General features: G+C 45.2%; 1 long non-coding RNA gene across 1 annotated transcript; it reads left to right on the top strand.

Annotated features, from left to right (window-relative positions):
- Positions 1-474: 474 nt before the first annotated feature.
- On the top strand, positions 475-23,656 carry LOC115082517. Its single transcript, XR_003854187.1, has 3 exons — positions 475-575; positions 18,272-18,327; positions 23,626-23,656. It is a non-coding gene; the product is annotated as an uncharacterized LOC115082517 (long non-coding RNA).
- Positions 23,657-24,331: the final 675 nt, after the last annotated feature.

Genomic DNA, 24,331 nt, shown 5'->3' with positions numbered 1-24,331 from the left:
CCTCCCCCAGATGCTCAGTGAGTGCTCGTGGACACAGGAACTTAGGGAGGGAGCCTGCTAGCTCAGAGCCTCATTATAGCCACACTGTGGCTGGAAACTCCACAATATAGAGCCCACATTCCTTTTTAAGCTCAGTGGCCCCAGAAGATGCTGGAATTCTCAAGTAGGTACAAGTTTGGGAGTTCAAATCTTGACACGTTGGGGGTCATCCATGTAAAGTTTCCAGTTATATTCATCTGTCACCTGTTAAAATTCAGGATAGAGAATTTCATGTCATTTATACACGTGTCCTTCCTTGGATTAAGAATGAGCAAGTGACAGGGATGTTGGCACATGTACAAGGCTTGAAACTTGGACAGACTCCCAAGATGTCACAGATGACGGCACCAGGTGAGCTGTCACCTGAGATCCTGGGTGGAGTAAGAGGGACTCTCAGTGTATAAATGAGCTCCCAGCACTGACTTCTCTACTCAGACTCTTCTGTGCATTGTAGTTCAAGGCTCAATAAACAAGCAAACCAGCCATGAAGATTGCTGTTGCCATTCTGGTGGTGGCTCTGATCTGCTACTATCAGGGTAAGTAACTTTCAAATTATCACAGAATATTGAGCAGAAATCTCCATATTTATTGAAGTCTGACCTCTCTCACTACAAGAAGCAGACAATTCCTCAGTGGACATTTAATATCCTCTTTTGTATGCAAATTTCCAGAATGCTTTGAGAGTCACTTTGTGCTGTTTGCAAGAGCAGGGAGTATGGAGAAGGCAGATGTGCTGAGAAGGTACTGGAAGTCAGCCTTTAGCAGAAATCCCACTGAATATTTATCAGGGATGTGCCTTCGTTTGCACCGAAATAGGAAATAGAGACAATAGTTCCTATTTAATCACATTTCGGGAGGGCAACAAAATGATAAGAAAACCCACAAAATTTTCTATGGTTTTCTTATCGTTTTCAGAAATGGGAGAAAGGACATATTAAAAAAAACAAAAACAAACCTACCCCAACCCTTCAAATTTAATTAATTGCAAATCCTCACCCTCCTGGCCACCCAAGACTTGCCCAAAAGTCTTTGGTGGTCTAGCGGGGTCCCGGGAGCGATCTCCCCCTCTCGAACCATTGGCTGCCACTAATCATAATGGTGCCAATGGCCCTTTGCCCTTACCATGTGACAGTACCAGTGGTTTCAATGAATATCTTTTCTATGGTTCTCCGATCTCCCTGCTGGTAATGTTTCTTTTTCTGATATGGATCACTCTCTATGCTGAATAGTTGCCTTATTAGATTTATTTAGAAAGGGAAGTCTTCTCAAATCAAATTGGCTATCATATGTCATCCTAAGGAAGAGGGAGGTATGGGGGTCGCCAGACCTTTAGGGGTATTACTGGGCAGAGAGACTCTGCTGTCTTCTGGGATAGCTGAATCGTGATTCTTCATTTGCATGGAGGTCTTTGAAGGCTGGGGCAGTAAACGATATAGATTTGGGTAATCTGATCTTTCTTCTTCCAACATCTGTCAGCATCTGCAAGGTATCGCATGCTAATCCATTAATAGCAGACACCCTTGAAGTGAGGTGGGAGGTGTGCAAGCATTCTAAGTTCCCAGATGTGGTGCTTTCTCCTGTATCATTACTAAGCTAAAATCCTTGTATTTTGGTCCATAATTTCAGCCCAGATATGGGGGATGGTGGAACTTGGTTTCTAGACACTTGGGTAAATTATGGAATGAGGGTGAGTGGGTCCCTTTTGAAGATCTTCAGTCAGATTATGATATTAGTCCTGCTTCTAGAACAGTATATGATAGGACAATTGAAGCCCCTTCTCCACGCCTGTGACTTCCGCACAGTTATGCAAACCACCATACTCACCAAACTCGACTATTGCAACTCCCTTCTCTTAGGCCTCCCCTCCGCTACCACTAAACCCCTTCAAATCCTACAAAATGCCATGGCAAGAATCTTAACAAACACCAGAAAAACTGACCACATCACTCCCATACTCCAAGATCTCCATTGGCTCCCCATCACCTTCCGCTCCCAATATAAAACACTTACCATCCTCCATAACACATTATACAACAACAATTCACCCTGGCTTGAAGACATGCCACAATTCCGTCAAGCCAATCGCCCCACTAGAAACTCCCTTGCTGGCACTCTTCAAACCCCCTCACTTAAAGTTGGGCACCTTACCGCTACCAGGGAGAGAGCCTTCTCCATTGCGGGCCCTACCCTCTGGAACTCCCTACCCGTCAAACTCCGCTTAGAACCGTCCCTGAGCCATTTCAAAAAAGGAATCAAGACATGGCTCTTTAAACAAGCATACCCCAATTCCACCCAATCCTAACCACCCACCCTAACCAATGTCCTCCTGAACCACCTCAATCCCAACCTAGCCCACTACCTTTCTCCCATTCCCCTTTCTCCCACCTCTCCCTATCTCTCCTTTCTCCTCTGCCCACTCCCCCTCGCCACCCTCAACTTCTCCCTGAAAACTATCACCGTTTATACCCGGTTCCCACCACCCCCGCCTCCCCCCGCCCCCCCTCCCTCCCTACCCCCCCCTTTAATCGTTACTACGTGCACCTGCCCATGTCCTACTGTAAATAAGTTTCATATACTAAATATCCCAAGTGCACATGCCAATTAACCTTGTATACTGGTTCTTTTGTAACGCTGCCTGTTTGACTCTCCTCTCCTCTACCTTGTATATCACCCAGTTAACCCCTCCCCTGTTCATTGTAATTTATTTATTTTATTTTTATTTTATTTTATTTCTTTTCCTATACCGATGCTCAAGACTAGGTCTTATCGTACCGGTTTACAATGTAACTGAGGGGAAACCAATTAACATCAAGGTAGAAAGTAAAGTTACATTAAACAGGGAGCATAAAACCTGGGCAATAGAAGACAGTACAGAGTTTAAACTAAGAAACAATTAGAGAGAGATAAATATATAAATCAACAAAAACTGTAAGATACAAAAACATAGGTTTATCCTAGGCAGTTATTAGCCTGGTATGTCCAGAGGGAGAAGGAAAGGGTGAGGTTGGGTGGGGGGAAGGGATTGGGGAGGGGTGGGGGAGTGAGAGTCAGTGATGGTTGAGGAGATCCTTCAGCGGTAGGCTTCTGCGAAAAGCCAGGTTTTCAATTTCTTTCTGAAAGTTGAATGGCATTGTTCTTGGCGTAAGTCTTGTGGAAGTGAATTCCAATGTAGTGGACCTGCTGTTGAAAGAGCTCGCTTGTGAATAGTGTTGTGGACCGATGATTTGTTGGGGGGGGCCTTGAGCGAACCTTTGTAGGCAGTTCTGATCGGTCTTGCGGAAGTATGTAATTCAAGTGGGAAGGTGAGTTGGAGAGTGGATTGCTGGTAGACTGATTTGTGGATGATGGTGAGAGCCTTGAAAAGTATTCTATATTGGATGGGCAGCCAGTGTAGAATTTTTAGTATTGGTGTGATATGGTCCTTGCGACGAGTGTTTGTAAGGATCCTAGCCGCTGCGTTTTGCAGCATCTGAAGAGGTTTGGTGGACGAAGCGGGCAGACCAAGTAATAGAGCATTACAATAGTCGATCTTTGAAAACAGTATGGCTTGAAGCACCGAACGGAAATCCTTGAAGTGTAAGAGCGGTCTAAGTTGCTTCAGGACCTGTAGCTTGAAGAAGCATTCTTTGGTTGTGGCGTTAATGAATTTTTTGAAATTCATTCTAGAGTCAAGGGTGGCCCCAAGATCTCTGACCTGGTTTGCTAATGGGATGCTAGCATTATTTGCGAGGGGGTTGTTGTCACAAGGGGAGATAACCAGTAGTTCCGTTTTGGAAGTATTTAGGACCAAATTGAGACTCGAGAGCAGAAGGTTGATGGCGTGTAAGCAGTTGTTCCAGAAATTTAGAGTAGAGATGGGGATTATGATTTGTACATCGTCCGCGTATATAAAGTGGGTGAGATTGAGACTATTGAGTAGCTGGCATAAAGGGAGTAGATATATATTGAACAGGGTAGGGGAAAGAGACGAACCCTGAGGTACACCTTGGTTTGATGGAATGGAGTGAGATTCTTTGTCATTTATTTTGACTTTGTAGTGTCTGTTGTTCAGAAAGGATGTGAACCAGAGCAGTGCAGAGCCGGATATGCCTATTTCCATTAAGCGGTTAATGAGGATATTGTGGTTTACCGTGTCGAACGCGGCAGAGATGTCGAGAAGGGCTAGCAGGTAAGATTGTCCCTTGTCAAGGCCCATCAGGATGTTGTCCGTTAGAGAAAGAAGGAGGGATTCTGTGTTTAGGCGTTTCCTGAATCCGAATTGAGAGGGGTAGAGAATATTGTGGGAGTCAAGGTAGTCTGTGAGTCGGATGTTGACAAGCTTTTCCATTAGCTTGGCTATAAAAGGTAGGTTTGCAATGGGGCGGAAGTTTGCAGGGTCGGCTGGGTCCAGGTTGGGTTTTTTAAGTAAGGGTTTAAGTGAAGCAATTTTTAAGGAGTCCGGGACCGATCCTTGATTGAGGGAGCAATTTATGATGTCTGCCAGCGGTTTAGCAATGGTGTTAGGGATGGTGAGAAGTAGTTTGGTCGGTATTTGGTCCAGAGGATGAGTGGAAGGTTTCATTTTCTTGATTATTGATTCAATTTCCAGGGAGGATGTCTGTTCAAGAATTTCTAGTGACGGTCTGTGGATATTTGGTGGAGGGTTATTAGTTGCGAGGCTTAATGGTTGCGAAGGGTTTGGAGCCATGTTAGTTGAAGCCAGGGGGGCAAGAAGGTTTTTGATTTTGTTATCAAAAAAGATAGCCTACTCTGTAGATTTGTTCTGGGCTTCTTCTTCTGGGATGGTGAGGGGCATAGGTGTGGTAAGGGCAGCTACATATGAGAACAGAGTTTTAGGGTCATATAAGAAGCCGTGTATTTTTTTGGCGTAGAAATCTCGTTTGGTGCGGGTAATGGATGTCCTATAGTAGCTCATTGCAGTTTTGTACGAAGCAAGTGAGGAAGGGGAGGAATCTTTCCGCCAGCGTTGTTCTTTGTGTTGTAGATCCTGTTTGAGTTTCCTTAGTTCGGTTGAGAACCAGGGTTTCTTGTTCGTGCGGGCTGGGTTGATAACTTTTGTTGTTACAGGGCAAATTCTGTTAGCTACTGAGTGTGTAATAGTTTGCCAGGAGTTCATAGCGGTATCCGCATCTGAGAAGTCCAGTTTAATTAGTTCTTCGGCCAGGCTGTTGTTGAGAGTGTCCATGGAACAGGGTTTCCTGAACTGGATCGAGGATTTAGTAACAATAGGGGACAATTTTTGTTTTATATATAATTTTGTAGTTATCATCGAGTGATCTGACCAGGGGATGGGAGAGCAGGAAGGAGGGGTGATGGGCGAGATGGTTTCATTAGTGAATATCAGGTCAAGCGTGTGGCCTGCCTTGTGTGTGGGGTTGTTTATAATTTGTTTGAATCCCATAGCCTGGAGAGAAAGGAGAAGAGCTTCGCAATTAGATGATAGGGTAGGGGAGTCAACATGGATGTTGAAATCTCCTAAGATAATAGCCGGTGAGTTAGTGTTGATGTGTTTGGCTATGGTTTCGATGAGTGGAGAAGGGTCGGATTCTAGGAGCCCCGGGGGGGCGTAAATAAGGCAGACTTGAAGCTGGGCGGATTTGAATAGTCCGATTTCTAATTTGGTCGTCGATTTGAAGGCTTGTTGGGACAGTCTCAGTTCTTTTTTTGCTATTAACATTATTCCACCCCCTCTTTTTTTAGGTCTGGGGATAGAGAAGATGTCATATTGTTGTGTTGGCAACTGGTTAATAATGGCGGTGTCTGTGTTTTTTAGCCATGTTTCTGTAATGGCACAGATGTCCGGTTGGGTGTCCAGGAGGAGGTCGTTGAGCAAATGAGATTTTTTTGAGAGTGACTGGGAGTTGAAAAGGGTTAAGGTGATTAGAGATAATCCTAGGAATTGTGTTAGAGGGGAGATCATGATTGGAATCAGGGATCTCTTTGATCGTGGATTGAGCACGGGTGTATTCGCTCTGTGGGTGAGTAGGTGAGGGATGATCTGAATGGGGAAAGTTTGTAGCATGCTGTCTTTTTACGAAGAAATTGCAGGTGGATAAGATTGTTGGATGACTACTGGGTGTTGGAGTGGCTTGATGAGTGCTAGATTCTGGATTGACTGGAAGAATGCTGGATGCTGGGGTGACTAGAAGATTGCTAGAGGGATGGTGGAGTGACTGGACGAATGCTGGTTGCTGGAGTGACTGGATGAGTGCTGCTGGAGACTGGATGAGTGCTGCTGGAGACTGAATGCTGGGGTGACTAGAAGATTGCTAGAGGGATGGTGGAGTGACTGGACGAATGCTGGTTGCTGGAGTGACTGGATGAGTGCTGCTGGAGACTGGATAACATGTGCACCGGATATTGTAATCCGCGTGCCTATGTGCATGCAGCACACACAGGGGTGACCAATTTTAGGAAATTATATGTGTTGATGAGATCGGGCTTCCTCCAGTTCCCACCCAATTCACTCCAACTAAGAAATGGACTGGAGGGAACTTCCCAACCCACCTACCTAACTTTCTTCCCTCTTCCCCTCTCCTCCCAGACCCCTTTTTTTTGTTTTGTTTTATTACTTATGCCAGCTCCTGAACTGAAGTAGGTTGTGTGCACCAGCCGGCTACTGGCTTGCTAGTCATCGGGAGAGCGCAAAATGGCGCTGTCCCAGCCCACCCCCGCCCCTTCCTGCCATGACCACAAACACCTGTTCTGGCTTGGAAGGTGGACCCTTGGTCCAGTGAGGGGTGAAGTCCTCTCGTTGGTAGGCGAGGCCAAACACGAAGGTCGCTGGAGGTAATTGAAGAAGATCTGGATGCAGGCGCCTCCTGCGGGTCGTTTAGTCCAGATAGCTGGCGCCTCCAGCAGGAAGAGAGAACAGAGGTTGCCACCTCCAGTGGGTCATGGAAACAGAAGCTGGCGCCTCCAGCAGGTCGTGGAAACTGAAGAGGTAACAGGAGTAGGTCCTGAGAACAAGAGCCAGCACACTCTGCAGCCAGTCCAGGAATCAAGGGCCAGAATACTCCTTGGCCAGTCCGGGGTCGAGAGCCAGAAGAATCCGCAGCCAGTCCAGGAGTCGAGAGTCAGAGAACGACCGCAGCTAATCCAAGAGTCAGGAGCCAAGCAGGAACGACAGCCAGTCCAGGGATCACAAACGGAGGAGCAAATCAGGAACCGAAAGCAGAACACCAACAGAGCCTCGAAGCCAAGGCAAGGTCTGAAGGCACAGACCTTGCCTTAAATAGTTGATTGAAGATGGAGTCAGGCAGGAAGGAACCCCCTACTTCCTGTAGGGGTTCCTTTAAGGCCAGGTACTAGCCGCCCGCACGGCCCTAGTAAACTTCAGGGGGCGTGGCCAACTGAGCCGAGGGAACGCCGCGGCCATTTTGAGAGCAGCAGCACTGCCGCTGAGGCGGGCGGCAGATGCCGACCCAGAAGTCCTAGCCTGGCCCTGCCATGCGGGTGAGTGTCCGGCCCCCGCTTGCGGTCCACCGCGGCCGGCGATCATAACACCCCAGCCCGCCCTTTGGAGAAGCCCATCACTTGTGCTCATAATGGGTGTTAGGCACATGGCCGGGCCCTTTTTTAAATGCTCGCAGTGCACGCGAGGATTGGCTGCATGCATAACCCCCATTTTTTACGCGAGCAGGCCTTTTAAAATCAGGCCGTATTTCTGCTAGAGCTGTCTTTCACACTACAGATATACACACAATACCACTTTTGCACTTTCTTCTATCACTAGTATATCTGGTTAAAACTTCACTGTCTGCATACTAATGACGATGACCATTTTAGAATACCACCCTCTGAACTGACTCTACCTGGTTTATTTTCTTTTGAAGGCATGATCTTCAGGTTTCAATATTCAAAATGAGGTTGCACTGGGGATTTATATAGTGATGATATCACATCCTATTTCTTTTGTCCATTATTCTTCTTACGCACCCAAGCTCAGAGGGGTGGAGTAGGTGGTGTGAAGTGGTGAGAGGTGTTGGGAAAGGGTTTCCAGCATTGTGCGAGCAGTGATTTGGAAATGGAGGTATGAGGATGATGTATGATGGTAGTGGTGTGAAAGGCCTGAAGGGTTCAGTAGTGGTGAGAAGGGTGAGTGCAGTGGGTGTCAGTGTGCATTGTGTAATTGACTATGGATGGGAGTGTGTGGACGGGATATGTGCGATGGTATGTTTTTGGGGTGTGAGGGCTGGAGATGCAGGAGTAAGGAAGCAGATTTGTGAGTTGGGGGGAAGATTGTTGTGACAGGATTATCAGTGGAGTTGATGGTTGTGTGATAATGGTGTCAGTGGTGTGCAGTGGGTTGTGTTATGAGGAGATTGCATTTGGGGTGGGTGCTTTGGGGAGAGGTCTCGGTATATATTTTTGTGGCAAGTGGATGGTGTCAGTGGTGTGAGGAGGTGAGTGGGTATGAATGGTGTTGCGAGATGTTAGAGGAGTATTTGTGAGTTGCATACATTTGGGGGTGTGGGAAGGACTGTGGTGTGTGTGGGGAGGTATGGAAGGGCGTGGGTGGTAGGATTGCCGACCTTGTGAAAATTCCCAACACTTGCACCTGTGGATTAAAATGTATGCCTATATTATTGAAATAGCAAGATAGGAGCGCTACTGCACGCACAGAATCTCAGAAATTTGTTTTTGCATCAAAGAAGTGTGGACATTTAAATTCTTCTGCACATTTCCCTGTTGACTGCTGAGTGTCTATATTATTGCACATGACTATTTCTTTTAAACATGCAACTCAATATCACCACCACCCTACCACTATGTTGTCTTCTGACTCTTCTCTTTATACTTCACTGTCATCCCCTTCCTGGGACAAGGATATTAGATTCACTAGGCAAAGCTTACAGCCTTGAGTGACCCCTCCCCACACTCAATGAAACATTAGGCAGATATAATAGATTCAAAATATAGACTTATGAGGTAAAAATATCACAACACGTATATTATGAGGTCCAAAATTTGCTTGTAAGCCGGATATACTTATCCAGCTTACTAGTGCTGTTTATTCAATGATGCAGCCTGAATGTACCCAGTTATCTTAAAATTAGCTGGATAAGTACTGTATTATTTGGTATCTTTAGGACAATCCTATCACCCAACCAAAGTTAGCTGGATACATGAGCTAACTCTGAATATTGAGTTGGCCGGTTAACTTAGCGAGTAAACTTCACTGCTCCCCAACCTTCCCATTCCCTGCCCCTGACTCACCCCAGCTTAAAACTTAGCCGGATAAGTCACTCAACAGGCCGAAGCAATAAACTCTGCGGGAGAGCGGTGCTCCGAGGCGAGCGTCTGCTTTCCCGACGCGCGCCCCGGCACCTCTCCTGGGCGCACAATTCTTTATTTAAATTAGAGCCCATGCTATTAAGGAGGTGCTAGGGACACTAGTGCGTCACTGGTGCCTCCTTATTAGTGGAAGTGGTGGCTGTCAGCAGATCTGATACCCAACGCTTAATTTTACTGGCGTCGGTTGTCAAACCCACTGACAGCCATGGGTTCAGAAAACGGATGCCGGCAAAATTGAGCCTCCGTTTTCCAACCCATGGGCCGCGTGCAGATTATTATTTTGGGGGGCCTCCGACTTAATATCGCTATGATATTAAGTCGGAGGGTGTACAGAAAAGCAGTTTTTTCTGCTTTTCTTTACACTTGCCCGGTGCTGTCTGAAATTAACGCCTAAAAAGCAAAGCAGAAGCCGATCCAGTTGGCTGTACAGCAGTAAAAACAAAGAGAATCGGTATTTGAAACGCCCTTTATTTAATGATGCCCGACTCTGGCCGAGTTTCGCTCTCTTTCATAGAGCTGCCTCAGGGGCAATCAATTGGAACAGGACTGATATCTGTAGGGCAATTGCCACAAAGATATTGTAGGCTCATGTAGTGTCTGTGTAGGGAGTCTATCACAGCCTGACTTATTCTGCTTTCTATGAATGCTGCTGGTTGACGGTGCTGTTTCAGACTGCGATCGGATCACCATTGACAGCTGCTGATACAATATAACTTAGATGCTGCAGGTTTTTCATGAGCCTATAATTTCTTTGTGGCAATTGCCCTACAGATATCGGCGGAGAGCATCATTCTGTATTGGCCTGTTACTCAGCTATAGCACCTGTTGACTGTACCCAGGGATTCAGCGACACCACTTAGGCGGATAAGTAAAAGTTATTCCACTAAGTACTGTTTGAATATCGGCCTCTCCAGTTATACATCCTGTTGTGATGCAAACTGAAACCTTCTGAAAAGGACATTTGGAACCCATATGGTATTAGGCCTAGCATAACTTGCCCTCAGAAAACCTTGAGTGATGTGTGAATCACAATATATTAACACTCCCAACCCAAACAACACCGAATGCACCCAACAGTAAATCACCCTACCTATGAAACACTGCAAATATTACTCCAGATCCTAAGCTCCACAGCACCACCTATTAGGAAAGCAGAATAAGTCAGGCTGTGATAGACCCCTTACACAGAAACTACATGCCTGGAAAATACCTCACTTCAGTCACACATGGAGAACACAGACAGACCCTCACCAAATGCAGAAAAATGTCATCATAAAGTATAAATTGAAATGTACAATTGAGCACCACAAGGCAGACTCATTATATCATTCAAGAGTGGAAAAGCAGAAACATCACCATTCCACACAAACCAAATAAAAACATCCTAATAATAAAATCATATTAATAAAAACAATGAATATTTCAAAACAGGTGAAGAATAGAATAACATCCAATACATTCTCTTCAGATTAAAATATTATATAACTTTTATATAATACTATCTTCTCATTCCAATCAGTTACTTTTAATTTTGCTAAACACACCATGGTGTCCTATTTACCTGCAAAACGATTAATATTGTAATTTATCTTTCAACTAATTCTGTCCTTGAAAATATCTGTTCTGTTAATAATGTACTATTAAGTTGATCCGCCAGCCCTATACGCCCCAGCTAATTCTAGTTTGGTTTATTTTAATTATATTATAATTTCAATGTTATCAGCTATGTATCAATACTTAAACATGTTGGATTGTAAAGCTTGTTGCTAATTTAATGTTCATTGTAAACCGAGGTGATGTTTGCTAACGAGCCGCGGTATATAAAAATTTATATAAAAATAAATAAAATAAATAACATTAATATTTTTTAAAATTTATCAAATACCAATAAACTATTTCAAAATAGCAAATATATCAAATATAGTCTGATATTAAACAGAGATAAAAAATATCCCACTCATTTCATACCTGGGAACTTTTGATTACCATTCTTTCTGAGACTGTCATGGATTAGGAGGGGAGAGGGAGGGTGCATATGTTATCCTCTCTCTCTCGCATATACACATACTCCCTAACATAGACATTTGCTTTTTCTCGTACTCGTTCACTCTCATGCATACTCCATCTCACACACATACACAAAATGTCTCAGACACACATTGGAGTGTTCACCCTTATACACACAAGCTTTCTCATACTCACTAGTTCTCCCTCTCTCACACTCACTGGCTCTCTCTCTCCCTTACTCTCACCACACAGGCTTTTTCTCTCTCACCCATCCACATACAAGCTTTCTCTCACTCACTAATGCTCTCTCCCTTAGTCTCACACACTCAGGCTCTCTCTCATTCAATGGCATTCTTTCCCTTATTATCACACTCTCATATGCACACGCTCTCTCTCTCTCTCTCTCACACACTCATCTCTCTCACACACACACAAACTACATCACCCTCCCCCCGTCTCTCTCTCTCACACACACACACACACACACACACACACACACACACACACATGCTGTCTCTCACTTACTGGTGTTCTCTCCCTTTCTCTCACTCACACACATACAAGCTCTTTTTCATTGGTGCTGTCTCTCTCAATCTCACACACAAAAGTTCTCTCTCTCATAAGCAGTCACTCCTTCTCTCTCACAAAAAACAAACTGTCTCACACTCTACCTCTCTTACATACGTACATACATACATAAGCTCTCTCTCACTCACTGGTGCTCTGACCCTCTCTGTTTTTCTCATACACACTCACAAGCTCCTTCTTACTCACTGGTGCTGTCCCTCTCACACACACACAAGCTGTCTTACATGCTGCCTTTCTCTGACACTGACACATACCAGCTTTCTCTCACTCACTAATGCTCTCTCCCTTAGTCTCACACACACACACATACACACACACACACAGGCTCTCTCTCATTCAATGGCATTCTTTCCCTTATTCTCACACTCTCATATGCACAAGCTCTCTCTCTCTCTCACTCTCATCTCTCACACACACACAAACTTCATCACACTCTCCCTCCCTCTATCTCTCTTTCCCTCACGTACATACACAGATGCACTTTCTCATGGGTGCTGTCTCTCTCAATCACACACACATACCCAAGCTCTCTCACCCATAGGCAGTCCCTTCTTCTCTCACACAGATAAACTGTCTCACATTCTACCTCTCTCACACACATACAAAAGCTCTCTCTCACTCACTGGTGCTCTGACCCTCTCTGTCTTTCTTATACACACACAGAAGCTCCTTCTTACTCACTGGTGCTGTCCCTCTCACACACACACAAGCTGTCTTACATGCTGCCTTTCTCTGACACTGACACACACAAGCTCTTTCTTACTTAGTGCTCTTTTTCTCCCTTTCACACAGACACGCTCTATCACTCACCAGCACACTTTCTCTCTCAAATACACATACTCAAGTTGTCTCACACAATATGCCTTTCATATACACACAAGCTCTTTCCCACTTACTGGTGTTCTTTCCCTCTCTCACACACATAAGCATATTCTTTCTCTCTCTCACATGTACACATGCACTCATGCTTTCTGACACTTTTCCTAACACACACACATATAGACTCATTCTCTCTCTCTCTCTCGCTTGCACTCTCACACTCCAGGCCTCTGCTTCAGTATGCTAATGCCCTGATGGGCCTTTTCTTATTCACTGCAGGCAGCAGGAGCATTGTTGATGGCACACTAGGCCTTTGTTGAGCGGTGGACAAGAGGGAGAAATACTAATGGCCCCAATGGACCTTTTCTTGTGTACTGTGGATGGGAGGGGAGGTGTTGACAGCTCTGCTTGGCTCTTACTTGTGCAATGCAGGTGGGAAGACAAATACCAGTGGTCACTTGGCCTTTAACTGGGGATGGAATGGAGGAGCTGGTGGCTAAAGTAGGAGGCTTGGGGCATTGTTCACTGCAGCAGAAAAAGGGAAGGTACACAGGCAACTTCTCACTCACAGTGTAGCACCACTCTAGGCTGTAGAGTGAAACCACTGCTCTTTCATGGTAGTTTGGTAAAGAGATACAAATGTATTGGGCTGGAGGGTTAAAATCCAGACAATTTCCATCTACCTTCAAATTCTGCACTGTCCAGAGAAAATCCAAACAGTTGGAAACCGTTTTAGGGGGGAGTGCTGCCTTCAATATCCGTTCCCTACTTCCTCCCTCTCTCTGCTCAACCTCCTCATTTTCTCAGGCCTCTTTGCACATTCCCCTCCTCTACTTCACCACTTCTCTCCCCCAGGGCAGGTAACAGCTGTGATCACTCTCTCCCTGGGTAGGGACTCTTCACGGGTTGAGGCCTGAGGGTGGCAGCTCTTCCTGGCTTGGGGATTACTACGGTGGCTGCTTCGATGTCCAATCCTACCAGAGAGCTCTGCGGCTCCCTGCCCAGGCCTGCCACGCAGAAGCAGCTCCTCCCCCGCCCACCAGAAGAGATTCATGGCTGAGCCGTGGCAGGCTTACAGTGACGTCTCCATGTCCTGGCAGCTCCCTCCCTCCTGAGCCTGCAGTGCCTCCGTGGCACCAAGACTCAAGAGTGTAGCTTATTTTTTACTTCCCTGATTGGGCAGCCACTGAGCCCCCCTTCAGCACTGTTCAAGTGGGGGGCAAATTCCCGTTTGCTCACTCATGATGTAAAGCATAGTACCGCATCCCTCTCTTAAACATTTATCTCCTCCCAAAGTAAACCACAAGAGCAGACCCGCGGTGGTGCAATAATGATGTGTCCACAGGGATCCCCACCCCCCTGATCAGAACTGCCCATGAGAGTTCCACCTCTTGCAGGCTGAAGAAAATGATGATGGTCTGGCAAAGAATGAGCCACAAGCGTATCACTTCCAGTGGGCTAAAGATGACCACAGGAAGTGAGAGAGGCAGTTTGTCAAAGGTAAGAGAAGAGAAGTAAGCCTGTCTTACTCCCTCACCTCTTCTCTCGTCTCTTACCTTTGCACATCCTTCACTCACTCAGCTTCCCTTCTATCCCCTTCCTTCTTACTGAGAAGGGAGAGGATGAAGAGGGAACTGAGCAAAATAAGTGGAAGGGAAGAGAAGGGAGACGGATGTGATTGAAGAGATGGTAAGTGAGAAGGAAGGGAAGGAAAGAATGGAAGAGGAGTAAGTGAGAAGGAAGGGGTGAGAGAGGAGGGAAGGAATTGAAGGGAAGGAGAAATGAGTAAGAGGGAAAGTGGTAAGCGGGAAGGAAATGGAGGAGTAGTGAGAAGAAAGAAAATTGGTGAATGAAAGGGAAGGGGATGAGAGAGAGGGAAGGAGGATTGGAAAGGAGATTAGTGAGGGAAGGAAAGGAAATAGAGGAGGAATGAGAGAGAAGAGGGTGAGAAGGGAGGGAAAATTTAAAGATAGGAGGTGTGAGTGAGGGAAGGAGAGGGGTGAGTGAGTGAGAGGAAAGGAAGGGAAGGGGTGAGTAGAGGGAATGGGGAAGGAAAGGTTGAGGGGGAAGGAGGAAAGGAAGGAGTGGGAGGTGGAAGGGGAAGGGAAGGAGTGAATGAGAGGTAAGGGGGAAAGGGAAAGAGGTGAGTGAGAGGGAAGGAGCAAGAACAAGATAGGCAGTGAGAGAATGACTGTGAGACTCATTTCTGATGTGTGTGTGTGTGTGTGTGTGTGTGTGTGTGTGTGAGAGAGAGAGAGAGAGAGAGAGTATAGGTGGGGGGGGTGTTAGATAACATGGGGGGGGGTTATGTTTGCATGTGGGAGCCTGAGAGTAAGAACCTGTTTGTGTGTGAGGGAAAGTATGTAAACATGAGAGCCTTGGTCTTTGTGTTTGTGTGTGTGTGTGTGTGTGTGTGTGTGTGTGTGTGTGTGAGAGAGAGAGAGAGAGAGAGAAAGAGAGGTTAGATTCCATATTAGAAATTACTATCCATTAAAAGGAGTGGGTATCATAGTAGAAAATGCTTTGAAATGTTCGGTTCAATGTATGGTGCCGGTCAAAACTGCAAACAGAATGTTAGGAATTATTAGGAGAGAGGCAACCAGTTTGTGAGAAAAGAGAGAGAGCATGCGAGAGTGAACATCTTTGTGTGTGTGTGTGTGTGTGTAAGGGGGGAAGGAAAAATATAGGGGAGGGGGAAGAAAGAGAAAGAGAAGAGAGGCCCTGGAGAAAGAATTAGGAAAAGACTCATAAGGGGAAAGTGAAAAAAAGAGACCAGGACAAACCGATTAGAAAAATGCAATGCATGTTTCGGTTTCTAATTTGCAGTCCCTTTTTCTTTATTAGATAAGGGTCAGGAGAGGGAGGGAATTTAGGTAGGGGGGGCAGGGAAATTCCCTCCCAGTCCGCTTCTAAATTGGAGCAGAGTGGGAAGGAACTGGGGGAGGTCCGATCTCATCGCTGCACGTAAATTGGGAAAATCGACACCCCCTCCACCTCGTGCACACCCTGCGCACATGCTCGTGCGGAGATTAAAATCCGTGCACATGTGCACGTGGACGGCATATTTTATAACACCGGCGCACCGATGCGTGCAGGTTATAACATACACGCGCCCATGTGCTTGCACCGGGTCCCACACGCACATGGATACACATGTGGGGGTATTACAATCCACCCCTTTGTCCTGTAGGTTTAGTGTTCTGGGCCCTGGTGTGATGTTTGCACTGCTGCCTTTTATAAATACGAGCGCTGTTTCATGCCTGAGAGTTAGTGCTGTGATTGTAAGGAAGGGCAAGGCTCTAGGGATCTTTTTTTTCAGGGGTTTGTTATTTCACAAATGGGTAAATTTTCAAAAGCCGGAGCACGCCAATACCAGTAGATTCACATGAGGCCATGCCGTGCGCACACCTGGGTCCTTTTCAGAGGCTCGCGGCCACGTGCGTATCTGCTGGCGTGCGTGGAAGAGCCAGCAAACTAAAAAGGGGAGGGCCAGGAGCGGGGTCTGGGTGCTGCCTCACTGAAGTGCGCACTGGCAGCCGGCCGGCCCACACAACTCACTACTCCTGGGGAGAGCAGGTATCGGAACCCAAAAAAAGGTTATTTAGAGGGGTTTTAGAGGCTGGAGAGGATGGGGGAAAGGCAGGCAGGGTAGGTAGGGAGTTTAGAAAGTTCCCTCCCAGTCCTCTTCTTTATTGGAGCAGACTGGGAGGGAACTGGGAAAGTCCTGATCGCATCACCGCGTGTTTCTAAGAAAATTCCCCCACCTTACACGTGCGAGTCGGCACTTACGCACACCTGCACGCACCCATATAACATCAGGCATGCATGGGCACATGGGTAGCAGATTTTATAACATGCGCCTATTGGTGCATGCACGCTATAAAATCGGTGCATTCATATGCACACGCCGGGTACCGCACGCACATGGACGCCCACTCAGTTCTTTTTAAGTTTTTAGCAGTGGAAGGATTTTTTTTAGCAGTGGTGATACCAGAATTTGAATTTGCTTCTCTTTTGCATGTTGGGCTGTAATATGATCTGTCCTAGTTCTGCTCTGCACTCGTTCTCATGATTATGATTAGTGCTGTTTAATTGTAGTTATGATGATCTCTGCCTTTCTAGAAAGAGGATTCATGCAAGAATACTTTGATATTTGTTTTATTATATGATTAATTGGATCTGATGTTTATGTTCTTTGCTTTTCACATGATATTATGTATTTATGAACTACAATAAAAGTAATGCAGATTAATAAGACATTTTTAATGTTGGTAACTACTAGAAATAATTAATTTAAAATATTTTATAAAGTTTCACTCATGATGTTGTATCCTACTTAGAAATTCTTCTTGGGGTGCACTCTAAGGCATTATTTATGGATCAGAGTACAACTAGTAGGGCTCAGACCTGTATGTCTACTGCCCATCCATAATAACCTTGGGCCCCCAAAAAATCAGTTCTAGATATGCCACTGCCTTGAGGGCTACTAACTCTCTCCCCCATCTTCTACTCATGACTCCTTGGGAACCAGGCACCTCTCTTTGGTCATCCTGAATTCACTCCTTCAACAGATTGCAGGTCTCCCCAGCCTCCTCCATGCTCTGATCTCCATGGGGTTCTCCTCATGTTAGAATCCCTCTTCTTCTAACTCCTGGCCATTTCCTCTGGGGGAGGATCTCCTCTTCCATTCCTTACCTCCTGACCTTGGGCCTCTGCCTTTGAGGGTAAGAGCCCCTGCAGAGTGCACTGTATACTGGAGGGGTCCCAGCGCCCACCTGCCCCCAGGCTGACCTCTTCAGGACTCCTACATCCTGGAGTCCCTGTCTTCTTCCCAAAATAAAAAGTGTCATTCCTGCCAGAGTGACTAGGTTTTATATCCTCCTAGGTCACTCCCCCATCAATCAGTTCCCATAACCTATTTAAAGGAAAATACACACACACACACACACACACACACACACAAGCAACCCTAACATTCATGTTAAAACATCTCAGTACAACCCATTGCTCAACACTACGTCAACTGCCCTCCAGTAGTCACTTAGCAGTGCTGCTAGCAAAATATACTTTTATCTGCAACACTCAAACTAAGTATACCCCGGGGTCTATCCCACCCAAATTTTCTTGTACAACAAAGTGGTAATAGGGACACACTAGTGAACTCTCCCCTCAACAAACACACATTTAAAGTTGTCATGTCAACAAAGTTATCTGAACATTTATTTATTTATTTATTTATTTATTTAGATTTTTTATATACCGGCATTCGAGACATCAGTCACATCATGCTGGTTCACATAAAACATAAACATGAGACATATATTACTGTAAAATGTTGTATTTTCATTATAAAAACAAGTTCCTTTTTTATTGATGCTTTATTGTATCCATATTTTCTGTAGCAAAATTATTTCATTGACAAAAAATTAGGAATTCCATGAAAATGATAGTGTCTGAAAAAATGCAATCTTCAGTTACACAACTTTAACTTGTTTTCTCTTTTTCATCCTCGACACCATAGGAGTTGCTGCTGTAGCTTCTGCAAATGGACCGTCTAATGATTTGGACAAAGCTGTGGTAAGTGTGCATGAGCAGCAATAAAACAGAGTAGGTAAAGAAATGCGTGATTTTAAATTCACGGTTTTGTTGCTTTATTGCTACACCCAGTGCTCAAGTTGTAAAAATGTAACAGGGGGAACTCCCATCCCCAAGGCATTTTTCCAGTCCCTAACACCATGCCCTTGATTCACCACTGAACCCCTCGAACCCTTACCTCTACCTCCTCCGGGCCGCCTCTTCTTCTCACCCCCAATGCTCCTCTGTCACTTGTTGCCTGCTCATGGTGCTCTCTAAGGAGGGCCCTGTGCCTGCAATCCAAAGGTGCCTGCCTCCTCCCTGCCCTGCATAGGTTGTTGAACAAGAACATATTTTATTGCATCTCCCAATGTTTTCTTTATATTGCAGAGACATATATCCCTCGTGTTGTCATAAAAGCTCAAAAAAATTAGATAAAGGAACAATTTCAGAGAATATTTGGAAAAATTAATTCCAGAATATTCCATAATGAGTCCAAAGTGACTACTGGAGGCTTTAGCAGGCAGAGACCGTCCTCTCAAGCTACTGAGGAAGTAGGCTGTCTCATCACAGGAGAGGACAACTGGTGAACTTTCAAACTTGAGCCCTGACCAAGAGCTCTTCCTCTGCCATCACATTTTCCCATTCAGCTCTGTTCCTGGGTGCCCCAGAGTCCCCTACCATAATCTGAATTTTTCCCTCCAACCCCAGGAGCTGTCGCAATGTGGTTTCCCATTGAGCTGATTCCAAAGTCATCCATTGGTGTCTGCTCTCCTAACAAGTTTCAGAATTTCTCATACACTGGTACTGGTGTGGAGGGAGGGAACTCAAAGTTACTTCATAGTCAAGCTGGTAGGCTGCTCCCTTACTCACCTGGGCAACTGAGCTCACATCCCCTTAACTCAATCAGCATCGCACCACACAACCCCGCCTAGCTTAGATAGCAGCACTGCTAGTGAGGCCTGCTCTGTCATCTAAGTTTTAGTCTTCTCCTCATAGTTTTCTATAGAAACACAAGAAAAACAAAAGATTTTCCATACTAGGTCAGACATTTTTGCAGCCAAGTATATTACTCCACATTTTTTAGCATTAAATCATATCAGCCATAGAGAGAGATGATTCTGCTTTCCAGCTCAGAGGTGTCCTAATCCCTGTTGTTGAAGTGCTGTGAGTGTCTTTCTCCCTCCCTTCTGCCTTGCTGGTGTCCCCAGGATACCACGGCCATGACACCACATCTGGGTCAACCCCCATTTAACAGCTGAGGAGGCAGAACACCACTGCCGGTATGACAAAGTCACATGCCTAAGGTGTGCACCTCTCTGTCCGAAATGCAGCATGTCCTTTTTTCTTCTTGGAAATATAGAAACAATGGCAGAAAAAGACAAAATGGTCCATCCATTCTGCCCAGAAAATTTCATTATGGTAGTAAATGCCACTCCATGCATGTTACCTCCATGTTTCTGTTAAGGATAATAACTTCAAATCTCAACACAGTATGGGTAAGAAACATAAGGGCTCATTCGGAACTCTTCCATCTGGGCTGCCTCTTCCCTATTCTCTTACTCAACTGATGATGGACTCATTCTCTATCCAATCTGTTTTTAAGAGCAGGGGCTTTCTAACCATGCCAATATGGAGTTGTTAGTCTCCTTAAGTCCAGGTGACCTTACTCCACCTTAGGTAATTAACTCTTCCACTTCTATGGTAGGTGGGGAAGATGAGTTTAGGACCTCCACACCTTTGTCTACTCATGGGGAGGCATCCACAATAGTTGCAGCATCAGAGATAGATGTTGCTTCAGTGAGAAACTTGGTTACACTCTCTGAGCTGAAGTCTTCACTCTTATGGTCCTGTGGACAGCTGTCTCAAGTATGGAGCATCTCTCCCAAGGAGAATGGACTCTCTACTTACTAAATGGGTACATTATCACTGGCGGTTAATAATTATTCTAAAGTTATTAAGAACATAAGAGCATGCCATACTGGGTCAGACCAAGGGTCCATCAAGCCCAGCATCCTGTTTCCAACAGAGGCCAAACCAGGCCATAAGAATCTGGCAAGTACCCAAAACCTAAGTCTATTCCATGTTACTGTTTCTAGTAATAGCAGTGGCTATTTTCTAAGTCAACTTAATTAATAGCAGGTAATGGATTTCTCCTCCAAGAACTTATCCAATCCTTTTTTTAAACTCAGCTACACTAACTGCACTAACCACATCCCCTGGCAACAAATTCCAGAATTTAATTGTGTGCTGACTAACTTCTGTTTATTTGCTGCCTTACTGACTATTAAAAGCACAAACACACTAAATAATATTCCCCAATAGTTTACTTCGCCCCTAAATTTCCCAATCAAAACTTACTGATTTTTTTCAGCCACCAGCAAGGTGATCCTCTCCTCTCAGTGCTGATTTGTAATATTTTCTTAGTTAAGGATTACTTGGTAAACACCCCCCCCCCCCCTCAAGAAGAATTGGGCCAAGTCAGACGGTGTCAGGATCAAGATCTGATCGCATTGAAGGGAGGTCTGATGATGTTGGTTTATTGCTGGCTTTGAGTGCCATGAATGTAAAGGGGTCCCAACTCATGAGGACCCATGATAGAAAGGCTTGGAGAGAGATGGGGCCTATGGCCGATGCTGAATCAACAGGAGGAGCCTGCAATGCAGGGGAGTGCTGAGCCTGCTTCAAGAGAGTGGGTCTCAATGCAGCACCTCAGGCCACAATCTGGGAGAAGCCAGAATAGAGGGAACATGTTGGGTCACCGTCAGGGCTGGGCCCATGATCATTTCTGCTGCTGGACCAGAGAGAGAGATCCGAAAAAAATGGCAGAACATGGAGGATTAGCCAGTTGGCAGCAGTGGGTGGTGTCAGCAATTGCCATAGTTGCTGGCAGCTTTCTCCACCTGTGCCAGGCTACACCACTCTCTTCCAGCTGGATTTTCCTGTTTTCGTACATAAGATGTTGCGCAGGAGGTGGTGTTGGTGCTACCCTCAGGGCAAGCCCAAAGGGTCCCCACCATCGGCAGGTGGAGCTGGCTAATTAATGGAGGCCAGCTGGAGCTTCGCAAATACCAGCCCTCGTTCCCCGCAGGTTGAGCCCATGGGTAACAGGGCTGGCTGGACATAGGTAGGCCTCCATCCGAGGTCTTCTCAGGGACGATGAGGAGGTCAACCAGGGGTCAGCAGTGGGAGAGTAGGTGATCTGATCTGGATGAGCTGGAGTCCCGGAGACCCAGGCACCAATGAGAACAGAAGGCAGACAGAGGGTGCCTGAGTAAGAACAGGCCGAAGCCTGAATGGCCAAGTCCAGAATGAAGACATGAGGAGTGTCATAGAGCAGGGTGAAGTCAGGGCAGGTGGCAGGCGAGAAAGAGTGGCAAGACAAGCATGGGTCAAAACCAGAAGTTAGCAGTAGGATAGTCAGGCAAGGCAAAGGTCAACCCAGGAGACGGCAGAAGCGTGGTCAGACTAAGCAGTGGTTAGAGCCAGGAGATAATCAGTAGCATAGACGAAGAAATGGGCAAAGCCAGGAGACAATCCATAGCGTGGTGAGACGAAGCAGTGGTCGGAGCCAGGAGACAATCAGTAGCGTAGTCAGATGAAGCAGTGGTCAAAGCCAGGAGTCAGTCAGTAGCAACAAGCAGGGTAGACATGGAACACAGGAGTAGGAACGGGTACCAGGATCAGGAACAGGAATGCAGATGAATCAGGAACCAGGAACAAGGAGGAATCACAAGAAGAAGAAACTAAGCAGACGACTAGCGTGGAAGCCTGTTGCCAAGGCAAGGAAGCACTGGCTGTACCCAGTCTTAAGTACCGGGACCCAGCGACGTCATCATCCAGGGCCATGGGTTGGATTCCCGCCGCAGCCCCTTTAAAAGGAGAACTGATGCGCGCGCATGCTCCTAAGGAGAGGCGCGGCGCGAGATGGTGGCGTCTCCCCGAGGACCATGTGGGGAGGCCCGCCGCAGAGCTGAGACATCCGCTATGGAGCTGGGAGCATGGGGAGTGGCCCGGAGTCAGAGGTGAAAGGCAGAACCAGGCGCTGGAGCAGGTGAACAGGGGTAAGAGGGACTGGCCACGGGCCTGCAGCAGCTGGCACATGCAACATAAGACCAGGTTAGGTGCAAATGTTTATACAAACTGTGCCCCAGGATATATTAGTATAAATATTTAGAGAAATAAAACCAGGTTACGTGCCACTTTTACACAAAATAAGCCGGAAGTTATGTTAGTACAGATGTTTACACTTATAAAACCAGTTTATGTGCATACATTTAGACAAACTTAGTTTTGTGACATTTTAATACAGTTATATTCATACAAAGAACCAGATTACGTGCATATATTTACCTATATTGAGCCCCAGACTCTCACAGACATCATAGTCTATTGTAGAGCTGGATTGCATGGATTGTTCCTGCTGCCATCTGAACTCACATGGATCCTCCACAATACCCCAAAGCCTGATAAATACAGACTGGGGTATGAGATATACCTACACTTTCCCTCTGTTCATCTTAAGAGTGTTTACCATACTGTTTTATTTTTAATTAATGTAACATTCTGCTGTCTGTCTATTATGAGTATTACAGCCAAGCACTGTTTCCATTTATGCTAGTACCGGTTTTTATTGTTAGATATGATAAAGATTTCTCTTCCTTATATTTCTCATCCCACAATAAAATGCTAAAACAGAACGGGATCCAGTATACAAAGGATGATGATAGGAAAACCAGGAGAGGGTGAGAGCGTCTGTTGCAGATCTTGGGGGTTTTCACATCCTCAGATCTGGGTCTAATATCTCCTGATGTGGGACGTTACTTTTATGTGCAAACTTCAGAGGAATAGCCTAGTGGTTAGAGCCGTGGACTATAAACCAGGAGACTAGTGTTCAAGTCCCGCTGTCGCTCCTTGTGACCTTGGGCAAGTCACTTTACCCTCCATTGCCTCAGGTACAAAACTTAGATTGTAAGCCCTCTGGGGATAGGGAAATACCTACAGTACCTGAATGTAAACCAATGTGATATCTCAAGTGAGATCAAATGTTGGTATATAAAAAATAAATAAATAAAATCAGGTCATGCACTGTAACACAGATCCCACTGGGAATCCCTCCCCCTGGGGCTCTAAAAGGGAAGAGTTTAAAGAAAATCAAAACGTTAGAGAGAACCGAAGTCTCCTGGTGACCTGGGGTTTGCTTCTCACACTTCTGTCTCCCCTGTACAGTGACTTTGAATCTCTGTGACCTTCCCAGGAAAGCTTCTTCCCTCATCTCACTGATCTTTTTATTTCATTTAGAAGCCTGATGCTGCCTCCTCGATTCATAAGGTAAGCCTTACCTTTACCTCCTGATAATCATTCACATTAACTGTTCATAGGCTTAAATTTGTGTTACTGCCTCAGAAAGTTCCTTATTATTTCCTCTTTTTCTGTTCTTTCTTGTATGTTTCATCAATAAAACGTATAAAGAGATGACAAAGATGGTATAGCCACTTTTCCACAAAATAAGCCCTAGGATATTTTAGTACAGACATATGGAACTCATTATCAACTGAACTATAATTATAAAATAATTTAAGAATTTTTAAAAAAGAATTAAAGACATGGTCATTTAAACAGGCATTTCAGGAATAAGAGCAGGAAGGAAATAATACAATCTAAGGCAAGCAATGACTTGAGAAGATATAATATCAATATTGGTTTTATAATTTTACTTTTTAATTGTATAATGTGTTTTCTTTTAATGTTTTATGATTTGTTAACCACTGTGATAGATTACTGAACAATGTTATAGAAAATCAATAAATAAAATAAATAAATAAAAATAAAATTTGCACACATAAAACCAGTTTGCATGCATACATTCAAACATACTTAGTTTTGTGACATTTTAATACAGTTATGTTCACATATAAATCCAGGTTGCATACATATATTTCCTTATATTGAGCCCCAAGCTCTCAAAGATATCATGTTAGAATAGTTTTTTACAGAGTTGGATTAT

The sequence above is a fragment of the Rhinatrema bivittatum genome, chromosome 1, assembly GCF_901001135.1.
Source record: "Rhinatrema bivittatum chromosome 1, aRhiBiv1.1, whole genome shotgun sequence".
Taxonomy (NCBI): domain Eukaryota; kingdom Metazoa; phylum Chordata; class Amphibia; order Gymnophiona; family Rhinatrematidae; genus Rhinatrema; species Rhinatrema bivittatum.
This window is presented reverse-complemented; position numbering and strand designations above follow the sequence as displayed.